General features: G+C 48.0%; 1 protein-coding gene across 1 annotated transcript in view; it reads left to right on the forward strand.

Annotated features, from left to right (window-relative positions):
* The first annotated feature begins 632 nt into the window (after positions 1 to 632).
* Positions 633 to 20,354, forward strand: part of mgat4c (mgat4 family member C) — a 93,211-nt gene continuing 73,489 nt past the window's right edge. The window contains exons 1-2 of the mRNA XM_076027238.1: positions 633 to 879; positions 17,039 to 17,127. The gene's annotated coding sequence lies outside the window, so the exon portion shown is untranslated. The remainder of the gene's footprint in view (positions 880 to 17,038; positions 17,128 to 20,354) is intronic.

A 20,354-nucleotide genomic window follows, 5' to 3' on the forward strand; every position in this document is an offset into this window, starting at 1 on the left:
GCCATGGAAACCTGTGCAGTGATTCATGCTGTGAGGTTTCTATTAATTTCCCAGACAACTATAAGTCTGGATTGATTCCTGCTCATAAACGTCCCGGCCAGCTGGACTTTTACTTTACAGAATTTATTGCAGCACTTCCTGTCCTTCCTTCAAAACTATATATCTTAAAATACAGACGTGGTGATGATGGTGTTCTGAACAAGATGTCCCGCTCCCTTTCACTCTGAGGCTGCTAGAAATTAGATCTATAAGCCTCCATCACTGCACCTGGATTTTTTTTTTCTGCATTCTATATTTTTAATATTGTTTTAAATGAAGCTTTTAGGCTTTTACGACCCCTTGATCCTGTTCTGCTGCTGCTGCTGCTGCTGCTGCTGCTGCTCTGCGCTCTCAACGGGACGCACTTTGTCTTGCGATGACAGGTGAATCCTCGCCTCGCGCTCGTCCGTGCCACGCATGCACCGCTGGAGCGCACCAATACGGTCGCGCCTCCCTCCCCGCCCGCCTCCCCCCTGCTGCTGCTGCTGCTGCTGCTGCTGCTGCTGCCTGCCTGCCTGCCTGCTCGCAGCGGAGGAGGAGCAGACAGAAGAGCGGAGCCGAGGCACCTCAGGGAGGCGAGGGACGCGGCAGCACGAGGAGCAGGAGCAGCGTCGTTGGCCGGGGAGGAATGAGAGAAAGGTGCCAGTGATGAGGACCTAGCGGAGGCGGACGGTGACGGAGCGGCGAGCCGGCGGGACTGCCTGCTTCGCCTGTGTCGGCATCACGGAGCGCATCGGAGCCGCTGACTGGAGGAGGAGCAGCGGCGGCGGCAGGAGCAGCAGCAGAATCCCCGCATCCCTGTAGCCCCCACAGCGCATCACCATCATCCGGACAGTGCAGGTGAGTCCCTCCTCACCCGTCCCGGGGGCGACGCCTGCATGTTGGCACCCGGCTGGGGTGACGGCGTCTTCAGACGAGCACGTGGCTCGTCTTGATGAAGACTCAGCGGGGGGCGTGTGTGTGTGTGTGTGTGTGTGTGTGTGTGTGTGTGTGTGTGTGTGTGTGTGTGTGTGTGTGTGTGTGTTTGGTCTCCGCGCAACTTTCAAGCGTCCGCTCGGGCTGTGTTCCAGCGTCGCGGTCGGGTAAGTAGCGTGTGCATGTTCGCGTGGGTGCGTGCGTGCGGTTCACCTCACGGAAAGGAGACAGATCTCAGTTGTTGTTTTTTTTTTCACTCCACCAGGTTAATTGTTGGGTGGCGATAGATTCTCGTGCGCGTGTGGGTGTGTGAGGCTGTGTTGGTTTTTGGAAACAGCAGGAGGCGTCGCTTCTCTGCAGCGAAACTTTGTCGCGATTGATCTCAGAGGAATTTATATCATGAGGCCATCAATTCAGGGAAATTTAAACAGGGAGCAGCAAACAGAACAGGAAAAAGACGTTCGATTTGATTCCATAAAATGTGCAGTTATATAAGAAACTTTATTTTTGGAAAGAACAAAATTCCAACCTCTGAAAAAACAAACTTTACATAGAAATATCTCCACAAAACCGAAATTAAAAGACAAGTTGAAAGTCATACACTGACTAAAAACTATATGGAACACAAAATTACACAAGAGTTGATGCCAGTATTTGACTGCAAGGAAATAAAAACAAAACAACATCAACGAAACAACAGCTTTCATTAATCAGGGTAGATTCTGCAGCGTCTTTCCTCCCCCGGTGTCGCGCAGCAGAGCATCAAACCCCCTTTTACATTCATTGCAACATCTCATCTCCAAACAGGCGTGAGACGCCATCCCTTAGCGCAGCCTCGGCCCTCGTCGCAGCCAGCGGCGTTTAGCTCCCCGTGCACCCGCCGGCGCCCCCTGTCCTCGCAGCAGCCGTGCGGGATGTTGCATCATGCGCCGGGGATGTGCTGGGTGCACAGGCGGTGGCGGTGGTGGTGGTGCCGGTGCCGGTGCCGGTGGTGATGGCTCCATGGCTCATCTGAAAGGCCCGTAGCGCAACAGCAGCTCATTACAAGTGCAGCGGGACGCCCCCCCCTCCCTCCTTCCTCTCTCCTCCTTCAACCCCCCGGCAGGCTGCCTGCGGCTCATTAGGGGTCACCGAGGGCCAAGTCTCCCACCAGGAGCCCTGGCTTGTTACTGCGGCGCTGAGTGAGACCACTGCTAATTGGAGTGAATTCCTTCTCTTTTTTTCCCCCCTATTTTTTCTCCCCCTCGTCCCCAGACAGACTGAAGGAAAGTAAAGAGGGAGAGCAGTCGTCGGTCAGACTTTACAGGGAAATGGATTTAAATGCCGATGTGAGGTTTTCTTTTTCCTCTCAGCTCAGGGAGCCTTTTTGAGTGGCGAGGTGGTCGGTGCAAATCCCACCACGCCTCGCTGCCGCTGTGGAGACGCGTCAGTGCTCACGCTTCCCGTATGGCCGACGTCCGACGTATTTTTAATAATAAAGTAGCAGTTCTTCACTGAAAAACAAAACTTTGTAGACTTGAACATTTGAATAACTAGAATATCATTGCAATGCAACTCTATCACGAATACCAACTCTGGCCAACAGGGGGGGGGGGGGCGGTGGTTTCACAATCAACTGATCTCACTTGAACTGCTCGCCTCCTCCAGGCTTGTATGCAGTAAAAACCAACAGGGGAACAACAGGCTGAGCTCAATACACACACTCGCAAAAAACAAAACTTGCAATTCACTTTCTCCTTTAGCCACTGGAGGGAGTGTGTTTTTGATTCACACACTGTTAATTCTACTTCCTGCTCTGCTCCAGTTCTTGTTGCCACCTGCTGATTCCACTCAGGTAGTTGCAGCAGCAAGTTCCTTGTGTTTTTTTTTTTGCCCTTAAAGGTGAAACAAAATGTCACAAATAATTGTTTGTCTGCCTCTCGGCCGCTCTGCTCCCCAGTCAGGCCACGCTGATTACGGCAAAGTCTTTCGGGGTCAGCGACGCCCGTGCAGACGAAGAATCTGGCGGCGAATTCCGTCGTTGCTGCGGAGTGAATCTGACCCTCGGCGGGTTTCTGCTCGAATGCCGTGAGGGGAAATCTTTCACGCCGGCGTTGACTCGACCGCAGCGCTATCGACCGGCCGGCTTCCTCCCCGTCTGAATAAACTAAAATGCATGAACCGGAAAAAAAACACTCCCCATACTGAACGTTCACATTGGCGCTAAAACATTTAGCCACTGAGCGTCTGAATATTGCTTTTATTAAAAAGGAGCAGCGTAATCAAGTGAGTGCAGAACTCTGGAAGTCATTTTTTTCTCCTACCATCTCTTTATTAGAAGCTCATTTCCCTTTTGATATTCCACGAGCAGCTTTATGGCACAATTTCAGAAATGCATCCCTTGGAAGAAAAGGAAGAAGAAGAAGAAGAAGAAGAAGAAGAAACCTGTTTGTTTTTCGCTTTCTCGTTATTGGAAATTAAACCTAGCTCCCTGCTCTGCATTTTTCTTTTTTTCTTTTTTTTCATTTGGTCAACGGAAATGCATTTTGTATTTTCATTATGCGCTTTCATTTCGTGACTCCGATATTGGAACACGTGGCCACGCGCAGAGTGAGATCCTTAATTGACTTGGAATTATTTTGATAAAACAAAACAAAACGAAGTGAAGCGGCTCCGTCCCTAATTAAAACCTGTGGGTTCGCTCTGTGCTCGCGCCTAGTGCCTCTTAGCCATTCCGTTCGCTCCCCCCTCCTCCGCCGTCGGTGGCTGCTGGGTCGAGGTCGGCGGCCCTCGATGCCTCTCGCCCGTCCCGCCTCTCAAACCGCGCGCGGAACTGCTTTGGCAGCCGTCTGCGTGCCGGGGAGTGGTGTGTTTTGCGATTCTCGCCTGGATTTTGTATTTAAATCAGCCATTGGCAGGTGTGAAGGTGCGCTTGAGAACACCACGTGATGTGTTCATCTGCAGCCGAAGGACGCTGGCGGCTTTTCCTCAAAGACCTTCAGAAGGCCGACGCTCCCCCAACCCCCCCCCCCCCCCCCCCCTCAACACACACTTTCTTCCCCCCCCCTCTTTCAATTAGTCGGCTCCGGCGAGGTGAATGTATAATTGAGTTTGAGGCTATTGCAAAATTTAAATTTTCATGTGTTCCCCTCATGGAATCTCAAAGTTCATTTGGGTGCTTTTTTTTGGGCTGGAAATGAGTTTGACGCCTCCGAAGGCACGGCCGTGCTCAGGGTCGCGCATCTATTAGCGGCTGAGCTGCAAACGGTGTTCAGTTGCGACCGGTGGAGATGAAAGAAAAAAGAGAGCCGCATTCCAATCAGCTGCTGCTGCTGCGCGGCGCTGCTCGCTGCTCCGTGAGGTCGGATCAGACGGGAATTAGCGGCGGGATAATATTTATGTCTTATTTAATTTTCTCAATACTTTTAAAAATATTCTAAAGTCAGGATGAGGTCATTTTGATTGAGGTCCCGCTTACCTTGCTCATTTTGGGGTCATTAAAGTCCACTTGAACCGCTTCACCAGAGTCTGAATCTCACGGTGGCGCAAATGCTAACGTTGGCATGAGGATCAACAGGCTCCCTGGCCCGGTTTTTGCCGTTTTGTGTGTGTGTGTGTGTGTGTGTGTGTGTGTGTGTGTGTGTGTGTGTGTGTGTGTGTGTCACATTGTAGTGACATTTGTTGCGTAACGAATTGTACATATCGCACATATGTCATTCGACCCGCCTTCCCTGCAATAATCCAGCGTCGTGCCAAACGGCCGACTTTAGTCCCGAGAGAGGAGGGAATCTCTTGATCCTCTTTATCTTGGCCGCCTGCCGCGGCTCGCTCGCCGCTAGCGCGGGGATGAGGCGCCGCAATTGGACCGGCAGGAATCCAGGGACGACGAGCAACAGATCGACGGATTGAGTTTCCGTTGGGTTTGACTCAATCAGGTTTTAATATTCTTCCCCCTTCAGCCTGGCGCAAACAAAAGAACAAAAGAAAGCTAAAGATCTACAGAAAGCTCTACGTTTAGCCCTCTGTTTACAGCCTCCTGCTGAAACTGATGCGCAGTTGAATTAGAAGCAAGGCTGTCTCAGAGGGCGGAGCCAACACCTGACTGCCTTTGTTTGCTACCATCCTGTGAGAAGTGTCGGGGCCCTTTGTGACATCACCAAGGACTGTTTTTTTCAAAGAATCAGCTGATTTAGGATTCAGCAAAAGACAATGAAAATGATGAAGTCATTTACTCGCATCGCTATCAGCCGGCCAGCGGCGCTCACCACAACACGTCTGGTGTTGCTGCTCGGGGTTTGCAGCCCTGGAAAGAAATAGTTATCGGTGGGAATTTGACGTCACTCCGGCTTCTGAGGTAAAATGTAACCATCAATATTTGATGGCCGCACCGCAACGTTAAGACACGCAAGCTGCTTTGTTATCGTGTCAGCAGCAGAATTTTTTTTCTTCTTCTTCTTCTTCTTCTTCTTCTTCTTCTTCTTCTTCTTCTAGCGACTGGCTAGTAATGTCAAAATAAAATGAGATGGTTGGGATGAGGTATGATTTGCTTTTTTTGTTTTCTTTTTTTGAAATTCAGAGCCAATTTGTTTTCCTTCTTTCCTTTTTTTTCCGTTCCAGCACGATGGAAGATGAAACAGTAGCTGCTGGAGGGTCTCAGTCCAGTGCACTTCCACTCTTGTGATTCATCTATGCTTCAACAATCCCCCCCCCACTCCCCCACCCCCCAGTGTTTGAGTCGGCTCCTCCTCTGAGAGGCTTTAAAAAGCGCACAGCCAGGGTTAATGTAAGGAGGAGCTCAAAGTGAAGAGCTTCAACCCGCGACTCTTCCAGTTGCCAGCCGTCACCGAGCTGACTCGCAGGAACACCGACTGTTCATCCACCGGCCGGAGCTGTGAAATCGAAGTCACTTCACCTCAGCGTTGCGGCGGCGGCGGCAGGTTCAACACCTCGGGTCGTCTGCGCTCCCATGACGGCCAAACTCGATTTCTTCTCGCTCACTCCTGGTTTATGATTCACTCGCAGCAGAGAATTGGGTTTTTGAGTCACTGTAGTAGCCGACTCTCGGCTGTGCACGCCAAAATCAATAATGGCGCGCAAGCTCCACCCACTCCCAGTCCCAACTGATTCACACAGTGGAATCCACTGATTTGAAATGAGAAAAAGATGCATTTCAATGGATGGAGTGAAAAAAATTAAATAAAGATCAACAATATTTTTTTGTCCATCTCAAGTGAGTGAGTCGGAGTCGGGCTGCCGTTATCCATGGATCTAAAGAAAGTTGGCCTCAGCTGCTGGTGAAGGGAAGACGGACCTTGTGGAGGAAGTCCTTATTTTTCTTCTTCAAAACTGCACATTTTCAACTCATCTTCAAGGGGATTTAACTACCGTTGGAAGATTGAGGGGATTTCTAAATTGTCATTAATTATGGTTATGAACTTTCAATGGACTCCTCGGGTCTTTTCAGGTCTATCAGGGCCATTTCTTGAGATCACAAGCATCTGAGTATTTAACTTTCCAAGGAAGAGAAGGTTTTAGCCTCAAAATAAAATAAAAACGGCAAAAAAAAAGGGAAACAAACTGGCCCTTCAACAAACCCTGAGATTCTGATTTGTTCTGAAAACATGCCACATTAGACGATTAAGAACCCTTTTTTTTTTTTTTTAGCTGTAACCATCATCACCGCAGGGTTCACAACCAGTAGTTTCAGTTTAGTGACTCAGCACCGGGGATTTCTGCCTTTTCTGTTGGCCTTTTCAAACCAATTTGGCATCATGGCTCTTCCAAAGACTTGGATTAGTGCGGATGAGCTGCGAGGAGCCACTTTAGGTTGCCTTTTTGCATTTATATCCCCCAACTGTTTTGGAAAATTGCTGCTCGGCTCTTTAACCCCCAACGCGCCACAAGTGTTTTGCACACAAAGAAAAACTGGACTTTGGTGGGCGGGAAAAAAAACAACAAAAACACTCTACGCACCCGTCAACTGACGTGATCCGGATTCAGATCAGTTTTCCGGATGATTAAGAGTGGATTTTCACAGACGGGGAGAGAGAATTTCCAGACCATGCTTGAAGTTTTCAGATGTCGGGAGGGTGGAGAAACAGTCGCTGCCACACGCTGGCATCCTGAAACACAATGGCCGTGGAGACAGTAGCTGGCGCCGCGAGGAAGGAGCTTCATCACCATCCCGCTGTGACTGCTGGGCGCCACCACCCCTTCCCAAGGAGGAAATGCACACACACATACCTCCCATCAGAATTCACACCTGCCATGTAAACGGGCTCCTGCCGGGCCGCAAAAATCTGACATAGTTGCCACGGCGATGCATCGGCTCTTGGGGATCTGACGTCATGGTGGACCATTAGAAGGTGCTACTGAAACTTTACCCCGTCTGGAAAACTGAACTTGGCCACTGGGCTTTGTTGGTTTTTCTGACTTCCTCCCATATCTGAACATGTGACCTGAACAATGTGAGAACTCGGCACCCTGCCAGCCTGAGTGCAGGAGAGGTGAAGGTAGCAGCTGTGGATGGAAGGTTGGATGGATGAGTGGATGGATGGATGAGGATGGATGGAAGGATGGCTGATGGATGGATAGATGACAGGAGGATGATGATAGATGGATGATGGAAGTATAGATGGAAGGATGGATGATGGATGGAAGGAAGGATAGATGATGGCAGGATGGATGATGAATGGATGATGGATGGATGGATGGATGGAAGGATGGATGAGTTGATGGATGCATACGGATGGATGGAAGAATAGCCGATGGATGGATAGATGGTGAGAGGATGGATGATGATGATAGATGGATGATGGAAGAATAGATGATGAATGGATGAGTGGATGGATGAGTGGATGGGGTTAAGGTCAGACAAAAAGGTCATCATCACCTTCCTGATGCAACAAGGCAAAGATGCTCACTGACAAGGACAGTGGATGTCCTCGTCCCTCAGCCTCCATCTTGCCGAGCTCTCACTGATGCTTGTTAACAGTCAGGTTCCTATTAATCAGTTACATTGCTGCTGATTGCTGCTGATTGGATGCAGCCGAGTGCCGACAGAAGCAAAACGGCTCATTTTTCATTTGCCTCCACAAACAAAAGAGTTTTTGTATTTGACGTCTTTATTTCTCTCAAGAGTGGAGCCGTCGGAGCCAGTCCAGACTGACGCTGTTTAATCACAGACACTAAAAGAAAGAAAAGTCTGTGGAGTTTTTCAAAAGACTTTCAAAAGATCTTTTCAGCCCCTTGATATTTTCATAGAGGATGTCGTTTTGGAGGAGACGACCTGGAAATCTTTGCAGAAACCTTTTTTTTTTTTTGAACAGCAACAACCAGACACGCGGCCGTCTTGAACTCTCTCTCAGACTCTCATTTTTTTTAATTTTTTTTTAAAAGAATTTCACTCTGCAGGTCAGACAAAGACGTCACAATAGTCTCTTGAGATTTATTGTCAGATTTATTTTGATTGTGTTTGTTTTAGTTTTTTTTCCCTGCAGTTTTCTGACATTTTATGCACTCAATTGAAAACAGTTCTCAACAGCGCTCACAAATACCCATGTAATTTCACTTAAAAAAAAATGAATAAAAATCTTTACCTGCAGTATTGGGAAAGGAGCTATTATGCGCAGCACATCTGCGCCATGTCTCCTTGTTGTCTGTAATTAGGAGCGCAGAGATGATAATGGGAGCTAATGGATTGCTAGACGCCAACACCAAAGTGCCGAAGGGGGCGGAAAAGGAGGAGGACAAAAAAAAATAAAAAATCAAAGCCAGGCGGTAAATTCCCCTGTGAAGCAGGCGTCGATGACAGTGGAATAAAGAGCGACGGCGGCTGTGTTTGTTTTGGAGGACGTTCTGGGAGACGCGGCGCTCGCATAAGAGCCATATTGTCCTTCTGTCTTCCTCCCTTTCTTTCCCTTCGCGATGGCAGCTGTTGCGGCTTTGATCAGCGGGAGGCGGCGCTATAGATGTAGACCTGAAGGCCGCGCACACACACACACACACACACACACACACACACACACACACACACCACATTCATTATTATTATTATTATTTTTTTTTAATCATTATTTATATTTTAATTATGTTTTTTAATTCAAGGAGATTCCGAGACTTTCCACAGAGTCTGTTTGTAGTCTGAGAGGCCGGATGTGTTGGTTGGATCTGTGTTGTTCATCTTAAATACCCATTGCACGCCAGAGCTCACTGACAAAGTCTGGAAACGGAGGAGGAGGAAAAAAAAACTTTGTTTTTTATCTGAGAATGCTTGGTAAATTCTTTAACAAATCGCCAGACTTTGCAGCTGTGGGAGCTTCAGCTCCAAATGAATAACTTCATTTTGAGTTTGAAATGTTTAAATTGTTATTCCTCTATTTTTTCGTATTTATTTTGACGGCTCTGTGAGAGTTCAGTCCTCTAATACACTCTAATCAACAGCAGTCCTGCTGCTTCGCCTTGTTAATCTGGAAAAATAAAAAGATGGAAAGTTCTCGTCTTGGAAGAAATTTTGTCCATGAGGCCCGACCGAAAAACTGTTGATTCAAATTACCTTAATAATAATAATAACAATAAAAATAATAACTTCTCATCTGTGTTGCTGATCTGTTGGGCGTTGAAGTCGTCTGTGCAGATATTTGCAGCTCAGAAGTCGACGCTACTTTAGTTCCGCTACATGTCGGCCGTGACAAAGACAAATAAACAAGCGACGGAAAAATACAGAATGCAGCTGCCGTGCTGAGGGAGGGGGTGTCGGATTGTGGGCGGGGCTGGCAGGGGAATTCAAACCGCGATGTCGACGCACCTGCGACCGGAACTGCTCGATGGTGTCACTAATTTATCACCGGGGCTTCAGGCAGCGCAGGTGCTTCCAGGTCGGAAGGATTTGAGCTTCCCGCAGGAGATGATTCACCGGCAGTCAGTCGCTCCGACCGGAGTTGCTCACTCTCAGCTGTTTGAGAACGTTAAAAAAAAAAAAAAAAATCAATGGCAAATCGGCATTAAGACGCAACCCATTAATAGCAAACAGCTTGTCGCTGCTGCAAGCTTGGTTAAAAAACCCACAAACGACGAAAAACAAAACAAAAAAAACACGTCCTGTTCTCCGGCTCGTGCGTCGCTTTTGCCAATAAAGCTGCGTTTCAAGCGGGAGATGAGTTGCCGTGTTTCTTGGCTGCGTGCTGCCACTTGGAGTTTGTTATGTCACTTTTTGTGTTTTTTTTCTCCCTCCCTCCCATGTGCTCGTTATAAACAGCGCTGCGAGTCTGCGGGGAGGGTCGCTGGAAGAGCCGCCGCGGACATTTTGACAGTTGGCCGGGATTTGTGAGGCGGGGAGGGAACGACGCGGCTGCAGAGCCATATGGCGGCCGCCCGCACTCCTCCTCGGCCCGAGCCGAGCTCATTATTTTGCTGACCAGGAACTGGACGGTGACTTGAGTGAGGAGAACTTTTCAAAGGCCAGAATTGGTGCACAAACTTTCCAAAGTGTCGGGTTGTTGTCGTGGCTGCGTGCAGATTTTTATTGTCAGAAGAGTAGAATGTCTATTAGCTGCAGTGGCGGAAGCAGGAAGTGCGTTTGTTTACACAACACAGGACTTGGACTGGACTGGACTAGTTTAAAAGGAGAAAGAAGTAAGACTGCAAATGAACTTTTACTGTATGTTCTTTTGTATATTTTTGATTTTGAGGCATAAAACAAGCTACAGATGATGAGGTCATTCCCCTCTAATATCAGCTGTTTCATTTATCGCTTATATGCGGACCTGTTTGAGTGTTTCTCTTATATATTTTGTCCAAGGTTGTCTGTGGATGAACCAGTGGAGGAAAACATGGGTTTGGAAAATATCGGTACACATGTCTAAATGAATTCCAAACCAACATATTTGTATATATTGACTACCAATGAAGGCTATGTATAACATACTGAAGCAGGAGATGTGGTCCGGAGGCCATTCACACCTCTGTGATGTTGAACCTCCTGCATCGTCAACCAGAAAAGTTGCAGTTGTTGTTGTTGTTGTTCTGGTTGTTGTTGTCCCGCGCTGCTGACTGTGGAAAAACTGTGGGACCAACACTGGGACTGTGAAGACAGCAAGTGCAACATCACCATCGACCTCTTCGCTACAACTCCAACCTGCCAACTGTTACACGGCAGCCGAGCTTGTTGTCACGTGTCTTCTCCACCACCGTGGCACCCTCAGGTGTAGTTTAGACGCTTGTTGGTGCCTAAACTACAAATGTTTCCAGCGAGAGATCAATAGAAAAACCTGCTCAGTTTTTCCTCCCACACCAACATGCACACACACACAAATGCCTCCCTCCAATGCTTTTGTTCCTATGAAACAGGAGCTGTTGGGCAAAGTGAAGGAGAGCGGGGAGGGAGGAGCCAATCAGGACGTGAAAAGGGGAAAAGTGTTTGTGTTTTTGCGCCCTGACAAGGAGAGAGAGGAGCTGTTCATCTGGGGGGAGGGAGGGATGGAGGTGAGGAGCAGATAAGAAGAACAAGCGAGAGAGAGCGAGGAAGATCCAAACGGCAGAGTGGGAGGAGCCCAGGAACACAGGAAGCCTCCTCATCTCATCTCATCATCTGGAGACAACAGGCGGCTTCTGCTCAGTGTTTAGCCCACTTTTCTCTGAGCCAATTATCTTTTCCCGCGCGAGTCGCTTCGAGACTGGAGGTGAGCAGCAGCAGCAGCAGCAGCAGCAGCAGCTGAATCTCACGGTGACAATATCGTCTGAGAACAGCGGTGTTTTTCAAAAAGATACTGTAGCCGTACACGTGAAAAAAAACAACATGTTCTGTTTCGAGGAGCCACTGGAAATTTGGCAAAGAATGAAACAGGAGCGAGCTGCAGTTTTTGGAACACAGCAATCGGTCCAGGCGCAGTGAAAACTGGAATGTTTTTGGGGGAGTTTTCATCCTCATCGGCCACGAAAAACCCTATTTTTGCGTAGCCTGGTGTGACCGTCCGTCACCTTCACCTGCAGTTTTGTTGCAAACGGGGATAAAACGCCGGAGGACAGGTGAAGCCTCCGAGCGCCTTAGCGGCTGAACCTGGCCTCTGTTTCATGCCATTGTCTGCCGGCGGTGATTAAGCGGCCGTGGCTGCCGTGGCGGCTCAGCCGATGATTCCCGGCCGGCGCCGCCCAGGCGTCCCGGCTCCGAGGGGGTCGGGCTGGCGGGATCGGAGGGTCAGCCGATCCGCTCGGAGGTGCGGGAGATTTATGAGCGACCTGGAACAAAAGCCGCCGTCTTGCGGAGGGAGCGGGAGCCATAAATCAGGAGGAAGTGGGTCACGTCGGGTCAGCAGGCTGCGGGTCACCTGTGGCTCCGCCCCCCCAGTCCCCGACGCCGCTGCTTCCTGTCTGTCCCAAAGGTTTTAGTTTCCGTATTGTGTTTTTTCTTTTTTCTTTTTGTCCCCAGGACAAAGGTTGACAGTTTGGCTGAACTCAAGCAACAGCTCGGCCTTTTAAAAATTCTCAATTTTTTCCCTTTCCGCCTTCCCGGCTCCGATCAGCAGCCAGTCTTGCCGCCTAATGAATTCCTGTTTTCCTTTCTGGAAAATGTCAGCAGCCTCTTTAAGTGAATCAGCGCTCAGCCCCTCTATTATCTTCCCGCCATGTTAACACTTGTGGCCTTTTAGCCGCTGCTCGTCTTAATCACCCCAATTATATCATGTTTGTCCTGCGAGAGTGAGGCGGGCGAGCGAGCCAATGGCGACACCCGCCAGTCCCCCTCCCCTGTTGGTTTGAATCCCTCGGCTGGTCTGACTGGTTTTGTGAGTCGTCTTCCCGAGGGGACAAATTGATTTTTTTTTCTCCCCCCCCGACTCGAGGATTAGCGACGAGACTGCGGCTAAACGTTGCAGCCGCTCCCTGCACGTCGCATCCAGGGAACGCAGGCCCTTTATTAGCTGTTGCATAACATTGGGGAGGTGGGCTTGGCTTGCATGGGCAGAAGAAGAAGAAGAAGAAGAAGAAGAAGAAGAAGAAGAAGAAGAAGAAGAAGAGGACTGCTTCCTGTCAAGGCAGTGGGCGAGTGGCGGCAGCAGTGAATAGCGTGAAGCTGTTCCTCCAGCCCTCAGACGGCTAGAGCAGGAAGATAAATAATCTGAGCCCTGAGGAGGAGGAGGAGGAGAAGAAGAGGAGGAAGAGGAGGGACGTTTGTGTGTCGGCTGTTGCGGCGGGAAGAGCTAGCTAGCTAGTTTTCTGTTTCGACTGCTGCTGCTTTGTGGAACGCTGCTGGCGCTGCTTTCAAGCGCTAACACTGAAGCCAATGCTAGCAGTGATGCTAAACTAAAAAAATAAAAATGTATAAAATAAAAACGCAAGTGAAAATGAAGGTTAACTCGTCAACATGGCGCTGTACACACCTGCAACTGTTTCACTATCAATTGTTTGATTAATCCGAACAATTATTTCCCATTTAAAAATATTTCATGTTCATATTTATTCAAGTTCACTCCGCCGTGTTTTCTAGCAGAAATCTGAGGCTCTGTGAGAAAAAGCCCATCTGTTGATTCTTCTGCTCGCTCGCCTCAAACATTCTGTTTTCTGTTTTGTTCTTCTGTTTTCTCTCTGTTCTGGAAATCGGCCCATCGTGATGTCACACAGGGCATTGCCACTTTTCAAATGGCAGAGACGGCAGCATTGGCCATTCTCCGCCCCTCTGACAACACATTCTTTTAGATTCAGTTTTAGCAGGAGGCTGGAGGCAGGAGGAAAAGTTTTTTTGGTTTTGGATAATTGTGCGTCTGCAGCACAGAAGTCTGGGTGAAAAAAAGAAGAGGCTACACGTTCTGTTCCCCTCCTTCGACTGATTTTACTGTTTGACTTTTAGAGCTGCAAATCCAGTTTGAAATGAAAGAAAATTTGAAAAAAGAAATCCATTTTAAGACACGAATAATCACTTTAAATTACGTCAATTTCATTTTTACTCATCGTCATTATTGCTATTACTACGGGAAGTGCAGAGCACTTTAGCTGCAAAGGGCAGACAGAAACTTTTAGTCGCTGCTAATTGGCTCGGACGACAACCTCGTTGTGACTTTTGGTATTTTTTTTTTTTGTTTTTTTTTGCTCGCCATCATTAACGGGAGTTTCGTCCCTTGATGGGTTTTGTGGCGAGTGTCGCAGCGCCGGGTTACAGCCGGTGTCATCATTAAGCCTGCAGGGCTCAGCGCTGTCCAGTCGCACTGCGTGGTTGTCGTTGTCGTTGTTAATTTTTTAAATCCATTAAAACAATTCCTTCACCACTTCAGCGACATTATTTATTTATTTCTTGCCTTATACGGTCGTCTGAACAATAGAGGGTAAAATGTGGAGCAACTCAACGGTTTCGTTGAGTTTCGTTGAGTTTCGCTGCTGGGTTTGAACTTTTGAAGCTCGTGAAAGCTTTTCATTCGTATTCTTCTTATTATTTTTTAACCAGTGCGTCTGAAGGGAGGGTTTTTCACTCATTCGTTAAACCAAAAATAAAATTCAAGGAATAAAACAAAGACTTTCCTGAAGAAATGCTGCTGCAAAACCCTTATTTACTTTTAAACATCCGTTTCCTCTTTCACTCGCACGCACGCACGCACGCACACACACACACACACACACACACACACACACACACACACACACACACACACACACACAGGGTGTAACGCTCGTCGGTGCTGCTCCAACGATGTTTAATTAAAATCCATGTTTAATTGATCCCAGTGAATAACGGAGGCTTTCCACTGCACCGCGCTCACCACCTATTCGCCGTTGGTCCCCGGAGAGCCTCTGCCTCCTCCTCCTCCTCCTCTTCCTCTTCCTCTGCTGCCGCTTTGATGATGTGGAATCTTTCATTGTTCATTGCTTTGAATCCAGCATCAGGCGGCCGTCTGCTCCGCCGTATGGACTCAGCTAACTCATCGGCAGATCGGCGCGTCGTTTCTGCGGCTGCCAGCGAAAGAAGTGACAACCTGCATGTTATTTTTTTGACATCAGTCAATTTTTCAAACCTTTTTCAAAAGGACGTTCCCCCTCAAAACTGATATTGAACCACTTTAACGCTGTCGCTTTTTTCGTAACCATTCTGGAGTTTTACAGTGAGGAGGAAAAAAGAAAGTTGGTCTTCAATATTTTTCACTCGTGATTTAATTGATGCATTTTAAAAGGAACGATTCCCTAAAAATATACTCTTGGTTTTCTTTTGTTTGGACAGGTAATAGTTTAAACAGACGTTACCTGCTCCACAGTTTCGACTGCAGATCCAAGTCTTCTTCAGAAGCGTCATCTGACGACATTTTCAATCTGCTTCCCTCAAAATGTCCAACTGCCTACTTAAAGGATGCTGTGTGGGCTTTGACTAAGCGCGTGAGTTGTGGATGGTCTCTCCCTCCTGCTCGTCCCGCTGCCGATTCGTCCTCCGCTCGCACAAAAAGCGCCGACAGGTCGACCATTGTGTGCAGAGAAGAGCTTCATTAAACCGCAGACGGACAAAGAAGACGTGGAAAGACGTTTTTATCCCCCGAGCTTCATCATCCATTCTTGGGCTCCGACACGCTGTTTGGCTTTATTGTCGAGCATAAACAGAGGGATGATGAACGGGGCGCTGGAATTTTTCTTCCGCTTCACGGCCTCTCACCTTTAAGTGTTTGTTTAACCGGCTGTGGGATGAATCACTTCCTTCAGTGTACCTGGTGTTTTGAATGGCGAGCAGCAGCATCAGAAGAAGAAGAGGAAGTAGTCAGAGTGTGGTACTCCCAAAAATAGGTCAATCACAATTAGAGTCTAAACAATGGGAATATGTTAAATTGTTTTGTTTATATTCATTAATTTGTTTGTTTATAATTTTATACAAATAATTTGAGTGTTTGGGTGGCATTTATGTGTGAAGTACAAGAGGGGGGAACTGATGTGTTGGGGCGAGTTGCGCTGGGGACAGGTAAAGGGGGCGGTGCCTTCCCCGTGTCTTCAGATGCATTCTGGAACGATCCAGAGTACCAACTGTGTCTTTGCTTCTCCATGTAACCTGCTTCATACAGGTCGGTAAAAAGTACAAAACACCATAAAGTCACATGTATGAGTAGTTATTTGCTACCAAAAGTGTGTGTGTTTTTTTTGGGAGAATTTAATTAATTTATGTTAAAGACTTTATTTATGTTAAAATGACCGCGACAAGTTTCACTGCGAGGTCGCCATCTTGTGTCCGGCGGAGCAGCAGTCACGCGCGGCAGAGCAAGAGTCAGTGTTTGTACGCTAAGTTAAAGCGTCATTATTGTTGTTGTTTTATATTTTTTGTTAAAAGCTTACTTTAGGTTCACACAAAACACAATCACTTTATTAGTCCGAGATTTTATACGAGGAGAAGTGCGTATCCATTACATGCTTAGGTGCGTGAAACACCGTGGATAATATATGGTAAAATTATATAGTAAACTGTCTATACTGCTTAAAGGGTCTGTGTATACAGAAAGCGTTCATTTATTGTAATGTATTAAAGCATGTGTATTTGTTTGTGAACTGTAGAGATGGAATTGAATGTGAATGTGAGAGAACTGATTAGAGGAGTATGTGGAACTGAGCTAAATAGCATTGGAAACGGCAAAGTATTATGTTTATGTGACTGTTGATATGATGCATGTAAGTGAATAAATCTCAGATGCATTCTGGAACGATCCACAGCACCAACTGTGTCTTTGTTTCTCCATGTAACCTGCTTCATACAGGTACAGTATTTGTTATTGTGGTCCTCAATCCTGGGGACCCGTAACAAGAGCTCCCAGCAAGACGCTCCGGACTCTATGAATGTTTTTAAATTAAAAATGTGACTGATTTAATCACAAAAACCATTTTCAGGGAAGGTAATAAACTTCAGCGGTTACCTCCCAGCGCCAACAAGCTCGCTTCTCTTCACTGTTTCACCAGAGACGTTGGGACCGCGGGGTCCGCACGGCTTCCCTCATTGTTGTTCCTCATTGAGTGCAGCAGCAGCGGTTGTTGAACTGTTTGTGCGTGCGTGCGTGCGTGCGTGCGTGTGTGTGTGTGTGTGTGTGTGTGTGTGTGTGTGTGTGTGTGTGTGTGTGTGTGTCAGAGAGGCTCACTGTGTCCTCTCTGTGTTTTCCAGCTGACACACTCCTGTGAGCCCCAACATCCGGACTCCCGAAATCCTGCAGATCTCAATAGAATGCAGCCGGATGAATTATTAATGACAAGGTGAGGAGAGAACTCACACTCCCACACTCACACTCTCACACAGACACACACACACACTGGTCCAGTTACTCGGCACCCAGTGCTGGAGCTGCTGTGTGTTTCATGGCGGCGGCCTCAAGCTTGGCGTTCCCGCCGTGCCGTTAATAAAACGCTGGTTTCCCATTGTCCTCGCTGTTGTCGGGGTGGAGGGGGCGCCAGGGGAGGTCGTGCGTCAGCAGCCGTCACACAGGAAGTCTTTTTGTCACCGGCGACTGCTTTCCTTCCGTGATCCAAAGATACAAAGATTCACAGTGGGTGAGTCATCTGCTCTGCGGCCACTTCATTAGGCATAGCAGCAGCAGCAGCAGCAGCAGCAGCAGCATGGGGTTGTTTATGTATGGATGCGTGCGTGCCGCTTCAAGGTCCCATGCGCGTCGTGCCTTCGGTGTGGCTCCTTTGCAGGCCGCGCTTCAGTTGAGTCACTGCTGTCACGGCGAGTTCGAGGCTCATCGAGGGATAATCGATGGCGGGAGTATCGAGTATAAGTATTCATCCTATCGGATTTGAAGAACTGCAAAAACCTAAACAAACAAGACACGACTCCCCGCCAAAATAAGACTCAACGCAACGCAGCATGAAAGGCGGCGAAAGCAGCAGCAGCAACAGGGTGCAGAGTGGGTGCAACGCAAGCAGGAGTCTTTTATCCCCGCAGGCTTCATTTGTTTCCCTCACGAGTCTGAAAGTGAAAACCGGAGCTCTCTCTTCTCTCAGTCCCTCTCCTCACCTCTTTTGTTCCCCTCCTTTTTCTTCTTGAAATTAACAATCTTTTTTGTTTTTTTTTGTTTTAACGCTGGTGGCTCCGGTTTGAAGCGCAGGTTCGCGGTAATGAGCGCCGGGAAGGCGAGAGCTTCGCTAATGTGGCCTACGTTTGCATGTTTGACCGCCGCTGAAGTAAAACTGGAGGCGAAGTGCAGCTGCCAACTTCCCCTCCGGCGCCTCTTCATCTCCTCCTGAAGAGCCGCTGCTCTTTCCACTGTTTTTTTTTTCTTCTTTTTTTTTCTCACATCTTAAAATTAGACGCTAGCTGTTCAAGAGCCGCACTAAATTGTCGGCAGCAAGAAGTCTCGCCCGTCCTTTTGATCGGCGGCCCGACGGCCCGGCGTTTGCAGTCGGGTGGCGCCGCCGCTGCCTCACACGGCTGCGCCTCCGTCTTTACGGCGCCTTTATGTCACATTGTCAGTCAGGCGTGAACGTTATGGGGCCTCGTGAACGTGTCGTGCTAAAGCGGCACGGAAATATCTCCATCCCGTCCGTCATCCGTCAGTGCACAGGCGGGGTTGGGGGAGGGGCCATGGTGAGGAGGGGCGGGGCCTATCCCTGCTGTCCCGCGGCTCAGGCTGGTGTGACTGTGATTAATCTGTGTGGGAATTGAAAAACATATCTGTCGCTGTTTTAATGTGAGTGACTTTAATTGAAAAACAACGACAACAACAACAACAACAACAGGCCGTTGTGGGGATGTAAATAGAAACGAGCAGTAACTTCAAAAGGGACCAATTAAATGCAGAGACAAGTCGTATCTTCGCAATACGCCTCTGTGGAAACATTACATTAAACCTTTGTCGGGGGATGATGAGCGCCTCATTTGTGTCGTCTCTCTTTTTAAATACCTGTATTAAAGCATTTTGTGTTCTTTCTTGGTGCGCCCCCTGGTGGCGGCAACAGGGAGGAAACAAAGCTGTTAATTTGCCAAAGCATAGTAAAGTTTGCACTCTCAGCAGATGCTGCGGGCTCTCATCCATGCAGGTTTGCGTGATTTGTTAGCTGTAGCTACTGCTTGCGTATGCTAACATTGTTGCTAAACAGAGGCTAAAACAAATTATTTGTTCTCAGTTCTCAGTTTGTCTGGTTGGTCTTTGCAAAAGCCTGTAAAAGCTTTTTATTTCTATTGTCATAATTTCTTTTAACCAGTGTGTCTGAAGGGAGGGAGTTTTTCACTCAGCCGTTGAAGTCAAGCAATAAAACAATGACGTTCCTCAAGAAAAACTGCTACATAACCCTTATTTACCTTTAAACATCAGTTCTTTTTTTTTTTCATGGGATGGCATCCCTTTCAACAGCGGCATGTACGACAAAGTAGTTCATGTCTTGCCTTTGTGGGGAGATCAAATGTTGGACTCCACACAAATAGACGAGGACGTTTAGAAAAATCGTAAGTGGCTGGTGATCTTTCTCGCACCTGTTGCCAAGTAGAATATATGAATTAATCATGATTAATCAACTTCAAACAAACGCTGATAGGGGAGGCAAACCTTTGTTTTCTATGATTTGTGTTGACTTCAAACTTTGGACGTGAGTAAAAACGTGTTTGTGATCATTTACTATTTCATTTTTATTTACACTTACGTCCAAGCAATACGCCTATCAGCCAGTAGAGGCTCAATATCGGATTTTGTCACTACATCTTGGATGTATGTGTATCAGTGTGAGTGGAGGTCGGACTGCAACCGTTGCCTTTCCAGTCCATCAGTCCGCCGACTTCCTCGTCTCGGGTTGGCGGTTCGGCGCCATCGACTAAAAAGACGGAGCGGCTGTGGTACGAACGGCCCTGCGGTGGCAGTGGCGAGCTGGACCGGAGAGATTAGCGGGGAAATTGACACTGACAAATCTCATACATTAAGGCTTCCTGGGAGGCGGCTATCTGCTGAGGAGGCGGTGGCAGCCGCAGCCGCGGCGGTGGCGGTGGCGGCGGTGCCACATCCCAGAAACGGCGGCGGGTTCCTTGGCGGTGAGGCAGATAAGGAAGCCAGGTGCGCTGGCGGACGTTTCATTTGACTAATGTGTTTACGGCTCCAGCAGTGAGCCGAGTTAGCGGGGAGAGATGAGAGTAATTAATTTTAGCTGTTGCAGCTAAATAACAAAGCAAATACGGGCAAAACTGTTTCATTTCCCTTCGGAATCAGCGGTGGTGGGGGAGGGGTGAAGATTTCTTCTCCTTCTTCTTCTCCTTCTTCTTCTTTCTGTTGCCTGTTTTAATGAGATAAATCCAGCCCTCTTTGATAAGGAGTGCTAGTTAGTGCCGCTGGTCGCCTGCTAGCCTTTTGATCTCCTCTCAGCGTGTTTGTTCACTGTTTCCTGCTCGGGAGCGAAGTGAGGGGCCGACGCCACGCAAACGCAAACTTTCCATTTCTTTCCTTTTCTACCCGGCAAAGAAATAAACACCTTAATGAATTCCGATTTCACCGCAA

Source organism: Nelusetta ayraudi, unplaced genomic scaffold (assembly GCF_046127955.1).
Source record: "Nelusetta ayraudi isolate G7.1 ecotype Tasmania unplaced genomic scaffold, CSIRO-AGI_Nayr_v1 ptg000020l, whole genome shotgun sequence".
NCBI classification, from domain to species: Eukaryota; Metazoa; Chordata; class Actinopteri; order Tetraodontiformes; family Monacanthidae; genus Nelusetta; species Nelusetta ayraudi.